The 17,117-nt window shown below is 42.0% G+C and overlaps 1 protein-coding gene across 2 annotated transcripts in view; it reads left to right on the forward strand.

The window, feature by feature from the left end:
• Nucleotides 1-2,376: 2,376 nt before the first annotated feature.
• VIT (vitrin) overlaps nt 2,377-17,117 on the forward strand; it is a 123,561-nt gene continuing 108,820 nt past the window's right edge. Inside the window, exon 1 of one of the 2 annotated variants that reach the window (XM_010809893.4) lies at nt 2,377-2,654. The gene's annotated coding sequence lies outside the window, so the exon portion shown is untranslated. 2 annotated transcript variants of the gene reach the window in all.

Here is a 17,117-nt window from a genome sequence, read left to right on the forward strand (position 1 = left end):
CTGGCAATCTTGATTCCAGCTTGTGCTTCTTCCAGCCCAGCGTTTCTCATGATGTACTCTGCATAGAAGTTAAATAAGCAGGGTGACAATATACAGCCTTGACGTACTCCTTTTCCTAATTGGAACCAGTCTGTTGTTCCATGTCCAGTTCTAACTGTTGCTTCCTGACCTGCATACAAATTTCTCAAAAGGCAGGTCAGGTGGTCTGGTATTCCCACCTCTTTCAGTTTTTCCACAGTTTGTTGTGATCCACAGTCAAAGGCTTTGGCATAGTCAATAAAGCAGAAATAGATGTTTTTCTGGAACTCTATTGCTTTTTCTATGATCCAGCGGATGTTGGCAATTTGATCTCTGGTTCCTCTGTCTTTTCTAAAACCAGTTTGAACATCTGGAAGTTCACGGTTCACATATTGCTGAAGTGGCCTCGAGAATTTTGAGCATTCCTTTACTAGCGTGTGAGATAAGTGCAATTGTGCAGTAGTTTGAGCATTCTTTGGCATTGCCTTTCTTTGGGACTGGAATAAAAACTGACCTTTTCCAGTCCTGTGGCCACTGCTGAGTTTTCCAAATTTGCTGGCATATTGAGTGCAGCACTTTCACAGCATCATTTTTCAGGATTTCAAATAGCTCAACTGGAGCTCTTAGAGACATTTAAAAAATAATCAAAATTATTTAATCAACATTAAAAAGTGATATTTCACTGCTTATTTTAAAGGAGAATTTCTCTCTTTTTTAAATACTGTTTATTATTGTGATAAATATGTACAACAAAAATTTTGCCATTTTGCTAAGTAATTCATTAGCATTAATTATACACATAGTGGAGTACAACCATCATTATGTATTTCCAAAACTTTCCATCACCACAAACATTATTTCTCAATTTCCACTTCACTTTGAGCATCTCTTCTTATGCTTTCTGTACGTTTACATCTGCTTCCGCCTTATTTACCATAAGAAAACAAGTTAAACAAATGAAAGAAAAGAAGCTCTCAGCCCTAACACAGCACGTGGCCTAAGGGTCAGCCAACTTTGAATTTGAACCTCAGTTCTTACCTTTCCAGCCTGCTGACCCTGGGAAAATCAATTAATCTCTCTGAGCCTCAGTTCTCTTATCTGTAGTGTGAAAGTAATGGTAATAACCCCTCCAGGTTGTTCTATCTATTAAATGAGTTGATATATGTAGAGGGTTTATCAGCATTCCCAGCATAAGTATTTCATAAATGGTAATTAGCATTATTAACATTAATAGAAATAGTATCAATATTAATTATATTTGGACTGCCACTTCATCCAAACCTTCCCTCAAAGGATGGGACAGGGCATCTTCTATGTGGCAATACCATCCTTACCACCAATGGACCTAGGATTTTAAGGAAGAAGAAATAGAATCAAGAATTTTTTTTTTAATGTTTTGGCTGTGCTGTGCAGCGCGAGGGATCTTAGCTTCCTGACCTGGGATCAAAACCATGCCCCTTGGAGTGGAAGTGCAGAGTCTTAGCCACTGGGCTGCCAGGGAATTCCCCAGGATTGAGAAAATGCAGAACCAAATGGAAGGAAAAGATTCAAAGCCGAGCAATCCCCAGGGGTCCTTAGTGGGGAAGATTCTCCTCCTTGGCAGGGCTGGGTGAGTGCACAGTCCCAGGCAGCCAGAGGATCGGCCCTGGGCTCCCTCCCACCCTAGCTGAAGAGAAGAAGCTGTCAGACTGATAAACATCTGAATCTCCAGGAGTGTCAGATGTACTTTTTTATGGTCTGTTTTTAAGATGTTGTGATATACTCATACATGTTTGGGGCCTGAATCCCTTCGATTTAATTGATGACACTAATATGTAAATAACTAAAACCCTGCAGATTGCACTTATGCTGTGAGCTATCCATCATTTGTTTTTTTGAAACATGAGTCAGGTTTTGCTTCCCACTGTTATTATCTTGTGTCCTGTTCCCAGAAGCATAGACTACAGCCACTTCATTAAACTTGCCAAAGTGCAAAAAGGACCGAAGTGAACTAAACCAAAAAACAGCTTTAACATGTAGGAAAATTATTTCTACTCCAAAAGTGAGAGTCCAATAGAACCAGCTCAGTACTGTTTGTACAGTTTTATTTCTTTATGCAATTTAATCCAGCTGTTTGCCAGCATTTGAAAAAGAAAGAGAAAATATAATTGCCCTGCTTAAGTCAATTTTAAAGTATACTTAAAATTTTTCCATCTTATCTAGGTGCTTCTCTGCTACTTTATAGAATTTTTCATTGTAGAATTTGCTTGCTGGAAATGTGTGCTTTGGGCTAGAAAGAATATTTAGAAATCCTTACCCAAAAAAAAAAAAAAGTGGGAGTGGAAATTTAAAAGAGGACCGCCTAATTCAGTACTAAAACCAGTGTGAGAAGCAGTGTGTGTGAGTGTGAGAGTGAGTGTGTGTGTGTGTGTCTGTGTGTGTGTGTGTAGTGTAAAATGTGCTTTTCAAAGTGCTGAGAGTTTGATAGGAATGTTTGATTAGCTCTTCTCAGAAGAGAAAAGGTGCTTGGACTTCTTCTTGTTTCTTCTTTAGAATAATTTGGATGGGATCTGTGATGCAGAAAAGCTTAAGGAAAAAGGGATATCCGTTCTCTGTGGTGGAAAAGTTTTGAAAAAAATTTGCTTTCTTCAAACAAGGTATGTTCTAACAAATTGCTACTTTATTTAGATAGTTTGCTTTCCATTTCTTGTTACAAAAACATGAAAATATATTTATCATTAAGAAACTAGAATACATCCCTTGACCAAGTAATCAGTCTATACAAATTTCAGTCTCAGAGAATTGAATGGTAACTGACATCCTTGGAAACAACTAATATATGTATATCAACTCTAAATAAATTGTGCTGAGTTAAGGTTAGAACAAGATTTTCACTGTATCCTTTAAACTAACTTAATTGTGGTTAAAATTAGTTGAAAAGTATAATGTTTGTGCAGAACTTTAAAGTACGTTTAAATCTATTATTACTCCACATTATACCTTACTTCCTATGTGGAATACAATAGCAGCAGAACAAATTGCTTATAACAATGAAGGAAAAGCAGATACAGGCATATTGATGCTAAGTTAAAACAGAAATTATTCAGAGTAGATCTATACTTTTCTCTATTCAGACAGATCTTGGAGGAATGTGGCTACATGTGTGATTTTGTATCTTGTTTACACTGGAAGTATTTTCTTAGGTTTAGTGTTTCTTTAACTGATAAGCCCAAGAAACAGCCGGCATTGTTAAGTCTTCTATTGTAGCCCAACTTTACACAGGGAAACAGGATACGAAATCTCTTTCAAGCATGATTTGTGTTAAACTAGTATAAACATGAAATAAATGCCTCAAGCTCAGGTTAAACAGAGAGGATAAGATTGAATAATTAGACGCGATGGTTTGCTCTGAACAACCCACGACATCTTTGCCATCCCAGCTTTGAGAGTGGAATTCAAGATTTTCTTTGGGTTTATTGTAAATATAAAACCCGGCATTTTTGGCCATGGTGGTTATTCAAAAATGTGAGCGCCAAGAAAATAGCATTTTGCCATTACGTTGTGTTGCAATAAATTTGGAAGTTTTGGTGGTAACGTTCTAAGGTTGTTTTTCCCTTGGTCTCTTGAAAGATGAAAATAGCCTGTAGCCAAGAAAAATCAAATACTATTTGTTTGTGTATTTTCTCTGTTGTGCGTGTGTGAACTACAAGCGGTAGCTACTCCCCCATAGGAAAGCTGGAAGTGCCTGTCTTTTATTTATTGAATTAAAATACCCTCTTTTGTTGAAAGACTTTAGACAAAGAATTGCAAGACTACAAGGGCTGCATTTTTAATTGCAATATGCTGGTTTCCCAGACTAAGCTTCATTTAAATATATCTTATACCTCACCCCTGAAAGGAAATACGGTAGGAACTTTGAAAGTGCTTAATATCTATCCTGACGTAGCGTTTACTTTATGAATAGCGTTTAGACGATCTAATTATCTTTTTTGCCAAGTTGTTGATCACATGAAGAATAGTTTCTTTCAGTGAAAATACACTGGGTTTGAGAATGGTTTATGAATAGCATCAGGAGAACAAAAATGCTGTGCTGTGCCCATCTGTAATTCCTGTAAGACATACTGCTAGACAGGAAAGCGGTGTGGTTCAGTGCCGTGTCCCAAGCCAGGAGCCCAGATTACAGTCACAGCTCTGTCCCTGTTTAGTGGTGTTATCTTGAGAAAGGTGTGTAGTTCTTGACTTTTGTTTTTCCATCTGAAAAAAAGAAAAAGCAATGCCTGCATACAGCCCCTCCCAGGATGGCTATGGGGTTCAATATTGATTCTCAGTTTTAAAAGGGTTTTGAAATGTGAAAAGTTCTAAAGAAATGGAACCTTTCTTCGCAAATATTAAAAAAAAAAAAATAATAGAATGCATGGGAGGGAGTCACTGGTTGTGAAATAAATGTTTCGTGACCTCTAGGATGTTCCTACAATAATGCCCACATGTGCAACTTAGCCTCTCCTTGCTAGTTTGGAGGCACGAGCCAGGGATCAAGAGCAGTGGGTGCAGGACAGAGCTCACTGCTCTGTCAGTGGAAGGGCTTTCTAGCTGTGTGACCTTGGGGACTTTACTCAACATCTCTGTGTCTCCATTTCCTCACAAAAGAAGTGACGAAATTGCCTTCCTAATCCTAAGGCTCCAATGCACTGGAATATCTTCAATGTTAAGACATGGCCAGACCAATTTCACTGTTGAGACTTCCTGTATACTATTGATAGAAAATCAAAACAGGGTAATGGAACCTACAATATATTGCAAATGTCTGTGCTCAGCTAACTAAAGACTTCAACACACTCAAAAATGAAAAGCAATATAACTTTATGCTAATGAAATATAATCCAGTGTGTATACATGTATGTGTGTATGTATAATCCTATGTGTATAAATAAATATATGCAGATGTATATTTACACTTATATTTCCATAGAGGACAGTGTGGTTCAGACTTCTTTCAGTTCTCTGGTGCATTTCTATGACTGTATGACCTCATGTGGCGATAATGTCAAATATCTAAATTTAGGTAAAGTGAAGGCCAAGTGGCCCTCCTACGCTATGGATCCTGAAGGGGCTTGTCAGGCAGGAGGTTCTGACACTTCTTAAATATGTTACCTTTGGCAAATTTTGTAAACCTTCTGGCCTCAGTTTTCTCATCTGTAAAAAGAGTCTACTATTAATGGTTACCTCATAAGGTTGTGGCAAAAAAACTTCAACTTGTAGCTGGTACAAGTTGTTGTAGCTTGGTCAGTACCCAAATGTTAGCAAGTAATTTTTTATGGTATGGGACTGGAATGAAGAACTTAAATCAGCTGTTAAACAAATCATTTGCAATCCTCTTCAAACTTAAACATTAGCTCTTTGGATGTAGTAAGCAAATAGATATGTGGAACTATGTGATCTTAATACAATTAATAGAAATTTGGGACTTCCCTGATGGTCCAGCAGTTAAGATTCTGTGCTTCCAATGCAGGGGGTGCAGGTTTGATCCCTGATCAGGGAACTAAAATTCCAAATGCCATGTGATACAGCCAAAAATTTTTTTTCAATTATTTTAGAAATTTCTTGCTATCTTGCAGGATATCTGAACTAATCAATATTTCAACAAATATTAAATCAAGAGAGGTACAGCCATTCTGTGATGTGTGTATTTTGAGAAACCCCAAAGGTCCCCTTCTGGCTGCCAAAACGTGTCTCACTGTGGCTTGCAGAAGGTGGTAAAATTCCTGGCTCCCTGAACACATACACACTGAGAGAGAGAAGTGCACAGAGAATTTGCTAGTTTCTACAGACATGAAAGCTCCCTGTGCAGGTGGCTTCTGCTCAGGCAGAGAATGGGGCAAGAAATGAACGAGAGACCAGGGCCAGTCGTGTCTCCCCATCGGAAATGGCTTTCTGATAGTGCCAGCTCTTAAAGTTTCATTAAGGCACAGGACTGCACACAGACAGCCAGGGCCTGATTCCTACATTGGCCTGGACTGCGGGGTTCTCCTGCGACTAGTTCCTCCAGCTGTGCACCTATGCCCCTCCAGCCCAACTCCCTTCACCAGATTGTACTGCTGTGCACACCCCATAGGGCGATCCTGCAGTGACAGGGGCCCTGCACCCAAGATTGGCCCTAGCCCTTGCTACCAACCCTGGCTCTCAACCCTACAGACAGCTGACCCCACAACCCAGTGTATGCACCTGGCTCAAGCCACAGCTACTGCCTGCCCTGATCCCCAGCCTCTAAAGGTGTCACTGAGGCCTCCCACAGCCCTTGCAGCCACTGTGGATCCTCTGCCCTCCTCTCCAGGGACCACGATGTTGTTGATGCTGTTGATGCTGTGGCCTGAGCTGTCAAGCTATCACATCTCCTTGGACCTAGAGCTAATACAACCCCCATACTTAGAGCCCTGCACCATTAGACGGGCCACAGTACACTCCCGTGTGCCCCTTCTCGCAGGCGAAGGTCTTTCCTTATAGAAGTCAGTCCATGAAGTTGGAAAGAGATGATTGCTTCTTCAGATGCATAGATATCCACAGAAGGCTATGGGCATCGTGAAGAATCAGAGAAATACGCTGCCACAAAGAAACACAGTAAACCTCCAGTAACTGACACCAAATCAGGAGAACAAAATGAGAAGCCCAGCAAGGGACAGAGAAGATTGACAAAGAACCCAATGGGAATTTTAACTAAAACACACACACACACACACACACAAATTGAAGTTAATCTGAGACCATCTAGGTGAGTTCTTTTTTACAGACCAGGAGGTGAAGGGCCAAAATTGCATTCTCAATAGAGCACAGACTATTTCAGTCTTGTTGACTGCATTTTCCTATGGTTACCAAAAAACACACAGTTGTGGAAACTGGATTCAGAATTTGTTTTTAATCAACTAGAAAACTTTTCCACTTAACAGACTGCAAGCCTTAAAGAAATCCTGAGAGATCGCCCATCGGAAATGCTCCGGGCTGCCTGGAAAATGCGCGCAGCAGGCACCTGGCGATGCTCGGAGTTGAGACCCATAAAAGCGGCACATCGTGTGGCAACCTGCAAAGAGCAAATCCCCCACCAGCAGATGTTGTGACTGGAATCCGCTCTTGCATTCCTCTGGTGCTTATACCCTGAGGGAGAAAGGGGAACTGAGATGCCAGAATCCTTCCTGAGTCAAATTCACAAGCCAGGGTCTCGAAACAAAGCAGAGCAAAAATTCATTTGATTTACATTCAGCTTAGAGAATATTTTGCTGTGTTTGATTTTGGTCTTATAGCTTACAAAAATATTTAGGCCCATGTCTGCATCAGTGTCGGGGCTTCCCAGGTGGCGCTAGTTGAAGAACCTACCTGCCAATGCAAGAGACATAAGAGACGTTTGATCCTTGGGTTGGGAAGATCCCCTGGAGGAGGGCATGGCAACCCACTCCAGTACTTCTGTCTGGAGAATCCCATGGATAGAGGAGTCTGGCAGGCTACAGTGCGTAGGGTTGCAAAGAGTCAGACATGACTGAAGCGACTGCACAGCACACATTGCTTCACTGTCACTTTGCAAGATGCTTTTTTCAATTCTTTTTAAGAATGCTAGATAGCATTCCTTAGCCATTCGATTGAGCCTATTGTCTGACAGTCATCTAGATTTTCATGAGACTGGGCTAAAGATCCCTACAAATCTCTGAGCAGAGAAAGCAGGAACAAAACTACAGAATTGCCCCCTGTCTGGGGCTCTAGCAGAGTTCAGCCCAATTATGGTCACAATTCCTTCACCAAGGATCCTAAAATCAAACTTTGGCAGCCCCTTCATGGAACACAGTCTTATCAAGGCAAAGAGGCTTGCATAACTCAATGAAGCTATGAGCCATGCCATGCAGGGCCCTCCAAGACAGATGGGTCATAGTGGAGAGTTCTGACAAATGTGTTCCACTGGAGGAGGGAATAGCAGACCACTCCAGTATTCTTGCCATGAGAACCCCATGAACAGTATGATAAGGCAAAAAGATATGATGCCAGAAGACAAGCCCCCCCACTAAGTCCACTATGCTACTGGGAAAGAGCAGAGGGCAACTACTAATAGCTCCAGAAAGAATGAGACAGTTGGACCAAAGGCTGGTGATGAAAGTAAAGGACGAAGCTGTAAAGAACAATACTGCATAGGAACCTGGAATATTAGGTCCATGAATCAAGGTAAATTATATGTGGTCAAGCAGAAGATGGCAAGAGTGAACAGTGACATCTTAGAAATCAGTGAACTAAAATGAATGGGAATGGGTGAATTTAATTCAAATGACCATTATATCTACTACTGTGGGCAAGAATCCTTTAGAAGAAATGGATTATTCCTCTTGTCAACAAAAGAGTTCAAAATGCAGTACTTGGGTACAATTTCAAAAATGACAGAATGATCTCTGTTCGTTTCCAAGGCAAACCATTCAATATCACAGTAATCCAAGTCTATGCCCCAACTACCGATGCCAAAGAAGCTGAAGCTGAACAGTTCTATAAAGACCTACAAGACCTTCTAGAACTAACATCAAAAAAAAGACATCCTTTTCACCGCTTTTCATAGCGGACTGGAATGCAAAAATAGGAAGTCAAGAGATACCTAGAGTAACAGGCAAGTTTGGCCTTGGAGTATAAGATGAAACAGGTCAAAATCTAACAGAGTTTTGTCAAGAGGATACACTGGTCATAGCAAACACCCTTTTCCAGCAACACAACTCTAAACATAGACATCACCAAATGGTCAATACCAAAATCAGATTGATTATATTTTTTGCAGCAGAAGATGGAGAAACTCTATCAAAGCAAGACCTGGAGCAAAAACAAGACCTGGAGCTGTGGCTCAGATCATCAGCTCCTTTTTGCAAAGTTCAGGTTTAAATCGAAAAAAGTGGGGAAAATCACTAGGCCATTCAGGTAGGTATGACCTAAATCAAATCACTTATGATTATATAGTGGAGGTGATGAATAGGTTCAAGGAATTAGATCTAGCAGACAGAGTGTCTGAAGAACTATGGACAGAGGTTCATAACATTGTACAGGAGGCAGTGACCAAAACCATCCCCAAGAAAAAGAAATCTAAGAAGGCAAAGTGTCCAAAGAGGCTTTACACATGGCTGAGGAAAGAAGAAGAGCAAAAAGCAAGGGAGAAAAGGAAAGATATACCTAACTTAATGCAGAACTCCAGAGAAGAGCAAGAAAAGAAGACCTTCTTGTATGAACAGTGTAAAGAAGTAGAGGAAAAAAATACAATGGGAAAGACTAGAGATCTCTTCAAGAAAATTGGAGAGATGAAGGGAATATTTCATGTAAGGATGTGCATAATGAAGAACAGAAATGGTAAAGACCTAACAGAAGCAGAAGAAATTAAAAAGAAGTGGCAAGAATACACAGCAGAACTATACAAAAAAGGTATTTATGACCCAGATAATCATGATAGTGTGGTCATTCACCTAGAGCCTGACATCCTGGAGTCTGAAGTCAAATGAGCCTTAGGGAGCATTACTACAAACAAGGCTAGTGGAGGCGATAAATTCTAGCTGAGCTATTTAAAATCCTAAAAGATGACGCCATGAAAGTGCTGCATTCAATAAGCCAGCAAATTTGGAAAACTCAGCAGTGGCCACAGGACTGGAAAAGGTCAGTTTTCATCCCATCCCAAAGAAGGGCAATGCCAAAGAATGTTCAAACTCCCATATAATTATGCTCATTTCACTAGTAAGGTTATGCTCAAAATCCTTCAAGTTAGGCTTCAGCAGTGCATGAACCGAGAACTTCCAGATGTACAAGCTGGGTTTAGAAAAGGCAGAGGAACCAGAGACCAACATTCGTTGGATCATAGAGAAAGCAAGAGAATTCCAGAAAAAGCACCTTCTTCTGCTTTATTCACTATGTAAAAGCCTTTGACAGTGTAGATCTCAACAAACTGTGGAAAATTCTTAAAGAGATTGAAATACAAGACCACCTTACCTGTCTCCTGAGAAACCTGTATGCAGATCAAGAAGCAACAGTTAGAACTGGACATGGAACAACTGATTGGTTCAAAATTGGGAAAGGAGTATGACAAGGCTATATATTGTTACCCTGTTTCTTTAACTTAAATGCAAAGTACATCATGCAATATGTCAGGCTGGATGAATCACAAGCTGGAATCAAGATTGCCAGGGGAAATATCAATCACCTCAGATATGCAGATGACACCACTCTAATGGCAGAGGAGGAACTAAGGAGCCTGTTGATGAGGATGAAAGAGGATAATGAAAAAACTGGCTTAAAACTCAATATTCAAAAACCTAAGATCATGGCATCAAGTCCCATCACTTCATAGCAAATAGATGGGGAAAAAATGGAAACAGTGAAAAACTGTATTTTCTTGGGCTTCAAAATCACTGTGGATGGTGATTACAGCCATGAAATTAAAAGACGCTTGCTCCTTGGAAGGAAAGCTATGACAACCTAGACAGTGTACTAAAAAGCAGAGATATCACTCTGTCACAAAAGTCTGTTTAGTCAAAGCTATGGTCTTTCCAGTAGTCATGTATGGATGTAAGAGTTGGACCATAAAGAAGGCTGAGCACCAAATTGATGCGTTTTGAATTGTGGTGCTGGAGAAGACTCTTGAGAGTCCCTTGGACATCAAGGAGATCAAACCAGTCAATCCTAAAGGAAATCAACCCTGAATATTCATTGGAAGGACTGATGCTGAAGCTGAAACTCCAATACTTTGGCCACCTGATGTGAAGAGACAACTCATTGGAAAAGACCCTGATGTTGAGAAAGACTGAAGGCAAAAGGAGAAGAGGGTGGCAGAGGATGAGATGGTTAGATGGCATCATCGACTCAATGGACATGAATCTGAGCAAACTCTGGGATAGTGAAGGACAGGGAAGCCTGGCATGCTGCAGTGCATGGGGTCGCAAAGAGTCAGACACAACTTAGCAACTGAACAACAACAAATTTGTTGAATCTTACTGAGAGACATTCAACTGGTGGCTTTACCTCTGCTAAATCCTAAAGCCTGAATGGGCCATGTTTTGTAGGAGGATGGTTAGGAGAATGTTGATGATAATAGTAATCATGATTAACCATCACCCCAACAACAATAAATACTGCCAACACTTAGAGAGTCAGTCTCGTGTACCAGGCACTGTTCTAAGCCCTCTTCATCTGTCAACTCATTTAATCCTAACAGCTACCATAGGAGATAGGTGGTTATGAGTCCCATTATACAGATCAGAAAACTGAGGCACTGAGAAGTACGTTATCCAATGTCACACAGCCGGTACACGATGATGCTCAACTTCAAACCCAAGCATTCTAGTTTCAGAGCTCACATCATCAGTCTACCAGGTAACAATTATACATGGTCTTGGTTTTTCTATCACTACACCAAATTAATTTTGCCATCCCTAAAAATACAATTTTCAAGCCAAGTCTAATTTCTAAGAAAGTCATTCCTCATTGTAAATATAGACTCCCCAGTAATACTGATGGAATGGAGTGGAGGTCAGGAAGTAACAGGGAAAAGCTGTTAGGAAGACAGGGTTTTTGTTTCTGTCACTCTTAAATAATTTTCTGACTTACGAATCACTTTTCTGGTGTGTTGGGAAGACTCTCAGGGGCAAGGCCAAGGAGCAGACCTCATTATCAAGTTCTTTGAGTAGCCAGTTCCCAAAAGGTATCCTTTATCTTCATTCTAGCGTTAAACTGGTAACGAGTCACAGAAAGAATCAAAGTATCAATTATTAACACACATAAGTGCAATCTAGAAAAACGGCATAGGTGATCTTATTTGCAAAACAGAAACAGAAACACAGACATGGAGAATAAATGTATGGACACCAAAAGGCAAAGGCAGGGGGATGAATTGGGAGATTGGGACCGGCATGTATAAACTTCTACTTATAAAATAGATAACTAATGAGAACTTACAGTATTGCACAGGGAACGCTACTCAGTGATCTGTAGTGGCCTAAATGGGAAGGAAATCCAAGAAAGAGGGGAGATCTATATATGGCTGATTCACTTTGCTGTACAGCAGAAACTGACATAGCAATGTAAAGCAACTATACTCCAATTTTTTTTTAATCAATATCAAGACAGAATCGTACTGCCTTACAATTCAGGCTGCTTCAGAAAATCATTTTCCCTGATAAGGGTCTCTACCTTGACAAGACTCTAGTAAAAATTGCTCAAATTCTTTCCCACAGTGAGAGAAAGGCTAAAGTTTTGTGTGGACATGTGGTAAAAATTCATAAAAATCACCCTTCGGGCTATGGGGAGAAGGAATTCTGTGTCTGCATTTTTTTCTTCTCAGAAATAAAAAGGGGGAGAAAAAACTATTCCTCTGGGGACACCCAATGTACAGTTTCCAAGGGATCAGGTCACTGGCATCTCAGTGAGAAGTGAATCTGTCCTCTGGGCCCCTTTATATCCCAGACAGAGAAAACATGCTTGGGACATAAAGGTACAAGTCAACTTGCCCAGACCAGATTCACTTTTAGAATATCGTGAATAGATCTGTACTCTGAACAATAAAAGGAATCTGGGGAAGCAGAGCTATTCAATGACAGCAAAACAAATATTTATTGGATTACCGCCATGTACCATGCACATTTCTATGTGCTTGGGAAGAACAGTGAACAAAACAGTCTCCATTCTCCTAGAGCTGCCAACCTGGGACCACATGATAAATAGACATAAGAGGTGTAAGTCTGGGGGTGATAAGGGGTGTGGAAAAAAGCTTCAGAAGGTGGGATAAGGGGGCTGGACAGAGCAGTGATGATTTGCAATGTGTGGTTCAATAAATGTCTGATAAAGGGACGTTTAAAATGAGAGAGAGGTGAAGGCAGCCAGGGAGCAACCTCTGTGGATTCTTAGCGGGGAAGAGTAAATGCAAAGGCCCTGAGGTTGGACTACCCTTGGGAGCAGGCTAGGGGAGGAAGAAAAGAGGTGAGATCCAGGGTGTCCTTTGGAAAGCAGACACAGAGGGTACCATCCTAATGCTCCCAGATTTTACCCAGACACCCCCAAATGCCCACTCACACACCGTCTGTGGACAGTTCCTGCCTCTGCCCTGGATGAAATGTGAGTAGGTCCCATGCTCAGAGTGTTTTAAAAGAGCTTGTCTACATTACACCTGCCAACAATCTCAGTTCAGTCATTAATGTGGAGGTGATACTCAGGTAATACTTAAAAACTTGCAAATGGCGTTCACAATTTCATCCCCCATCTCAGGCTTGCTTTCTGCAGTGGGGAGAGCAGGCTTGCATTCTCTTTCTCTGCACTGGATCTTTACCGCTCTTACCCTTGACTGCTAATGGCAGTTTCTTCAGTTCCAGAGTTGAAGAGGGCACAGACAGGAAAGATAAAGGTGACAGAGGGCCTCACTAGCTGGCACTGTTATGAGTTGGCATCCAGGTTCCCTGGGCTTGGCAGGCATGTGCCACTGTTTCTTGTCCCCATGGGAGCATTTCTATGGGTTCTTTGAAAATGCCCCTGACTTTTCTAGTGACCCCTTGTCTGTGGTTCCCAGATGTCATTTCACATGAGTTTGCTCTGGCTGGGGGCTTACAGCTCCTCCCCCTGCCACTGGGCAGCTGGAGAGCGATGTGCTGTGGCTTTCTGCTGCCCTTTCCCGAGCCCTCCCTGGACCCGGCTTGGGAGGCACCTAGAGCCACCCCGGGCTGACTCTCACACAGGTAGGTCTTGTTTGCCATGAACTATTCCCTCTCTGTCTTAATCAGGAGTCCACTGTGCCCTCAAGTCCATGGGACACAACTACTCAGTCATTTCAACTGGTCACTGGGCATGCAAGCTGGACTTCCAAAGGAGGTAACCAAAAACCAGGATCCTGGCTATCTGCCCCACTCCAGACAACACAGGTGGTTGTAGAAGCCAAGAGGGTAGCTGGAGATTAGAGAGCAGGGTTTCTTTAGGAATAGCTGTTGGCATGTTCCCATCTCCTCTGCCTCCCCAGATGCAGAAAGGGAGCCAGTGGTCTCCCTGCTTTCACCCACTCAGGCAATGGCGAGAGATGCTGCAAAGAGACCACTTAGGAACAGGGAAGTAGTTGGCACTTGGTTTCAGCTGAAACTTAGACAAAGGCTCATCCCATTTTAACATCCCATTACACGGCCAATTATAATACTCTCAAATGTTTATTTAGATGGGTGTGTTATGCCTGGTTAAACTTAAAAATACGCCTGGTGCATCACTTTACCCTAAATAACATTTGTGAGAAGGAGAAAGCTGTGTGTGAGTTCAGGTCCAAATATGACCCTCAAACAACAACAAAAAAATCTCTTAATCCTCACAACTAAGATTATTTTGTCACAAATGTATGTATTTCACAGTGTGCCTCTAAGCTATTGTCCACAGAGTATTTCAAAAAGCCTAGGATAGATGTATCAAGACAAAAAGGAAGGGAAAACCATCTTTTGATGGTAACATGGGGGTAGTGAGTGGGGTTAAGTGTTTGGGGCCTGGATTCTGTTACATACTTATTCCATAACTTACTTGCATCTCACTAAAGTTTGATTGCTTGCTCAAGTTCTCTGAGCCTCAATTTCCTACCCTGAAAAATGGGTACAATAGTAGAGACCTGATGGGATCACCATAATAAATAAGATCACACCAGTGCAATGTATAACATATGGGGAGCATTCAACACAATATTGTTATTATTAGAGTGCACTGTAAGCTTCCAAAACTTTCCTTCAAGAGGAACAAAGGACCAGTCCCACATCCAGGCCACCAGGCAGCTCAGCCACAGTGGACAGAGCGGGGAATGGGCCCAGGGCACCTCTGGAGCACGAGGCCACATGGCTCCCCTTGGAGAGCTGGGTCTCCTGCTTCTAAATGACTCTCTTTCTTCTGCTGGTCCCCACCAATATCTGGACTTAATCCCTCAGAGCCATCAATAGCTCAGCCTCAGTCCCAGTCCTCCTCCACATCCCCCGCTCTCCCCAAGCCTCTGGTTGCTGGAATTCAGGAATGCACTGGGACCTGCAGCCCCATGCCTGCCTCATGGTCGCAGCCAGAGAACTGGACCCTGTCATCTGAGACTAACCCATCTTTACCAAGAGGCCGACAGCAAAATATACGAACCTTGCAGACACACCCTCATCTTCCTACCTCAGCTGGAAGGCTGTGCCAGACCCAAAAATGTTTTTCTGGGCCTCAGAATTGAAGGCGGACCAAAAAAGCACAGAGCGTTTGGGCCAGTTAAGGCCCTGGGGATCCCAGTTGGACTGAACCAAATACCCAGCTCCAGATTCAACAGTGGACAGCCCCTTGGCAAACCACAAACCTCAGAGCCCAGGGGAGAGAACTTGCTGGGAGGAAGAGGGCTAATCCACAGTGTCAAATGCATTAGGTAGAGATGCTGCTGCTGAGAGAAACTTGTCTTCCAGAGCTTCTATGAGAACCATTTAAAGCGAGAACAGTTTCCAGAGTAACTACAAGGAGCAGTCATGGTCCACCTGGCCTTTTACTGAGGTCCTCTGCCCATCCCCCTCCAGATTTACTGCGCTTCCTGCCCCCTTCCATTACAGAGGATAAATAACTCTTGGAAGGAGTTCTTTAGAGCTCATTTGGGGGCATGCCTGCAAACTAGTATTTTTTCCCACTGGCAATATAAGATCTAAACTACCACTTCAGAAACGTAATTACTGTTTGCAGCCTCACTGGAAATCACTATTGGTCGAAGCCTTTGTGGATGTGGTAAGCATTACCATATGTCAGGTTCTTAACGAGGTACAAAATGATGGTCTGAAACACACGCACCGGGATGGGCTTTCCCTTTTAGGTTCTGTGACATGTAGAAACATGCCACATGGATCAATGAATCTCATGGCATAGGCATATATCAATTATCAAACACATGCATAGGAGCATCTTAATCCACTCAGCTTCCCAGGGCTGAATATCTTTGCTTTAGGATTTTCCCTGAACGATGTAGTGATCAAAAATGATCTTGGAAAAGGGATCTTGAGTAGCATACACTTTAACCATCAAAAAAAAGTACCTATAATATTTACGGAAAATTCCCAGATTGGAACATCAGTAAGTGTAAGATTCTGATACATACGCTGAAAAAATGAACATTCTCTTAAATCAGGGTTTCTCAACCCTGACACTATTGGCATGTCGGGCTGAACAATTCTCTTTTTTAGCAGTTATTTATTCGGCTGTGTGGGGTCTTAGCTGTGTCATGTGGGATCTTTTGTTGTGCTGCGTGAGCTCAGTAGTTGCCGCTCATGGGCTTAGTTGCTCTGCAGCATGTAGGATCTTAGTTCTCCAACCAGGGATCAAACCTTCCTCTCCTGCATTGCAAAGTGAATTCTTAACCACTGGACACCCGGGAAGTCCCTGAATAATTCTTTGTTGTGGAGGTTGTCGTGCATGCTGTAGGATCTTCAGCAGCTTCCCTGGTCTCTACCCACTAGATGCCAATAGCATCTCTGCCCCAAGTTGTGACAACCAAAAATGTCTTCAAACTTTGACAAATCTTCACTGGGGGACAAAATCACCCCTTGTCATGAACCATGGTCATGAGTACATCAGGAACTCTACCGGGACATTTTGACAGCATGATTTCAAGGTCTTCTCCCATTTTTCTTCCCAGAACATCCCAGGCATGCAGACCATGTTTTTCTTTCTCAGTGGCTGCCACGGTTCTTGGATATGAGCTGTGTGACCTTAGGCAAGTCACTTCACTGCTCTGAATTATAGGAATGATAATGTCACAATAAACTGTGGAAAATTCTGAAAGGGATGGGAATAACAGACTACCTGATCTGCCTCTTGAGAAACCTGTATGCAGGTCAGGAAGCAACAGTTAGAACTGGACATGGAAAAACAGACTGGTTCCAAATAGGAAAAGAAGTACGGCAAGGCCGTATATTGTCACCCTGCTTATTTAACTTATATGCAGAGTACATCATGAGAAACGCTGGGCTGGATGAAGCACAAGCTGGAATCAAGATTGCTGGGAGAAATAACAATAACCTCAGATATGCAGATGACACCACCCTTATGGCAGAAAGTGAAGAGGAACTAAAGAGCCTGTTGATGAAAGTGAAAGAGGAGAGTGAAAAAGTTGG

The sequence above is a fragment of the Bos taurus genome, chromosome 11, assembly GCF_002263795.3.
Source record: "Bos taurus isolate L1 Dominette 01449 registration number 42190680 breed Hereford chromosome 11, ARS-UCD2.0, whole genome shotgun sequence".
NCBI lineage: Eukaryota > Metazoa > Chordata > Mammalia > Artiodactyla > Bovidae > Bos > Bos taurus.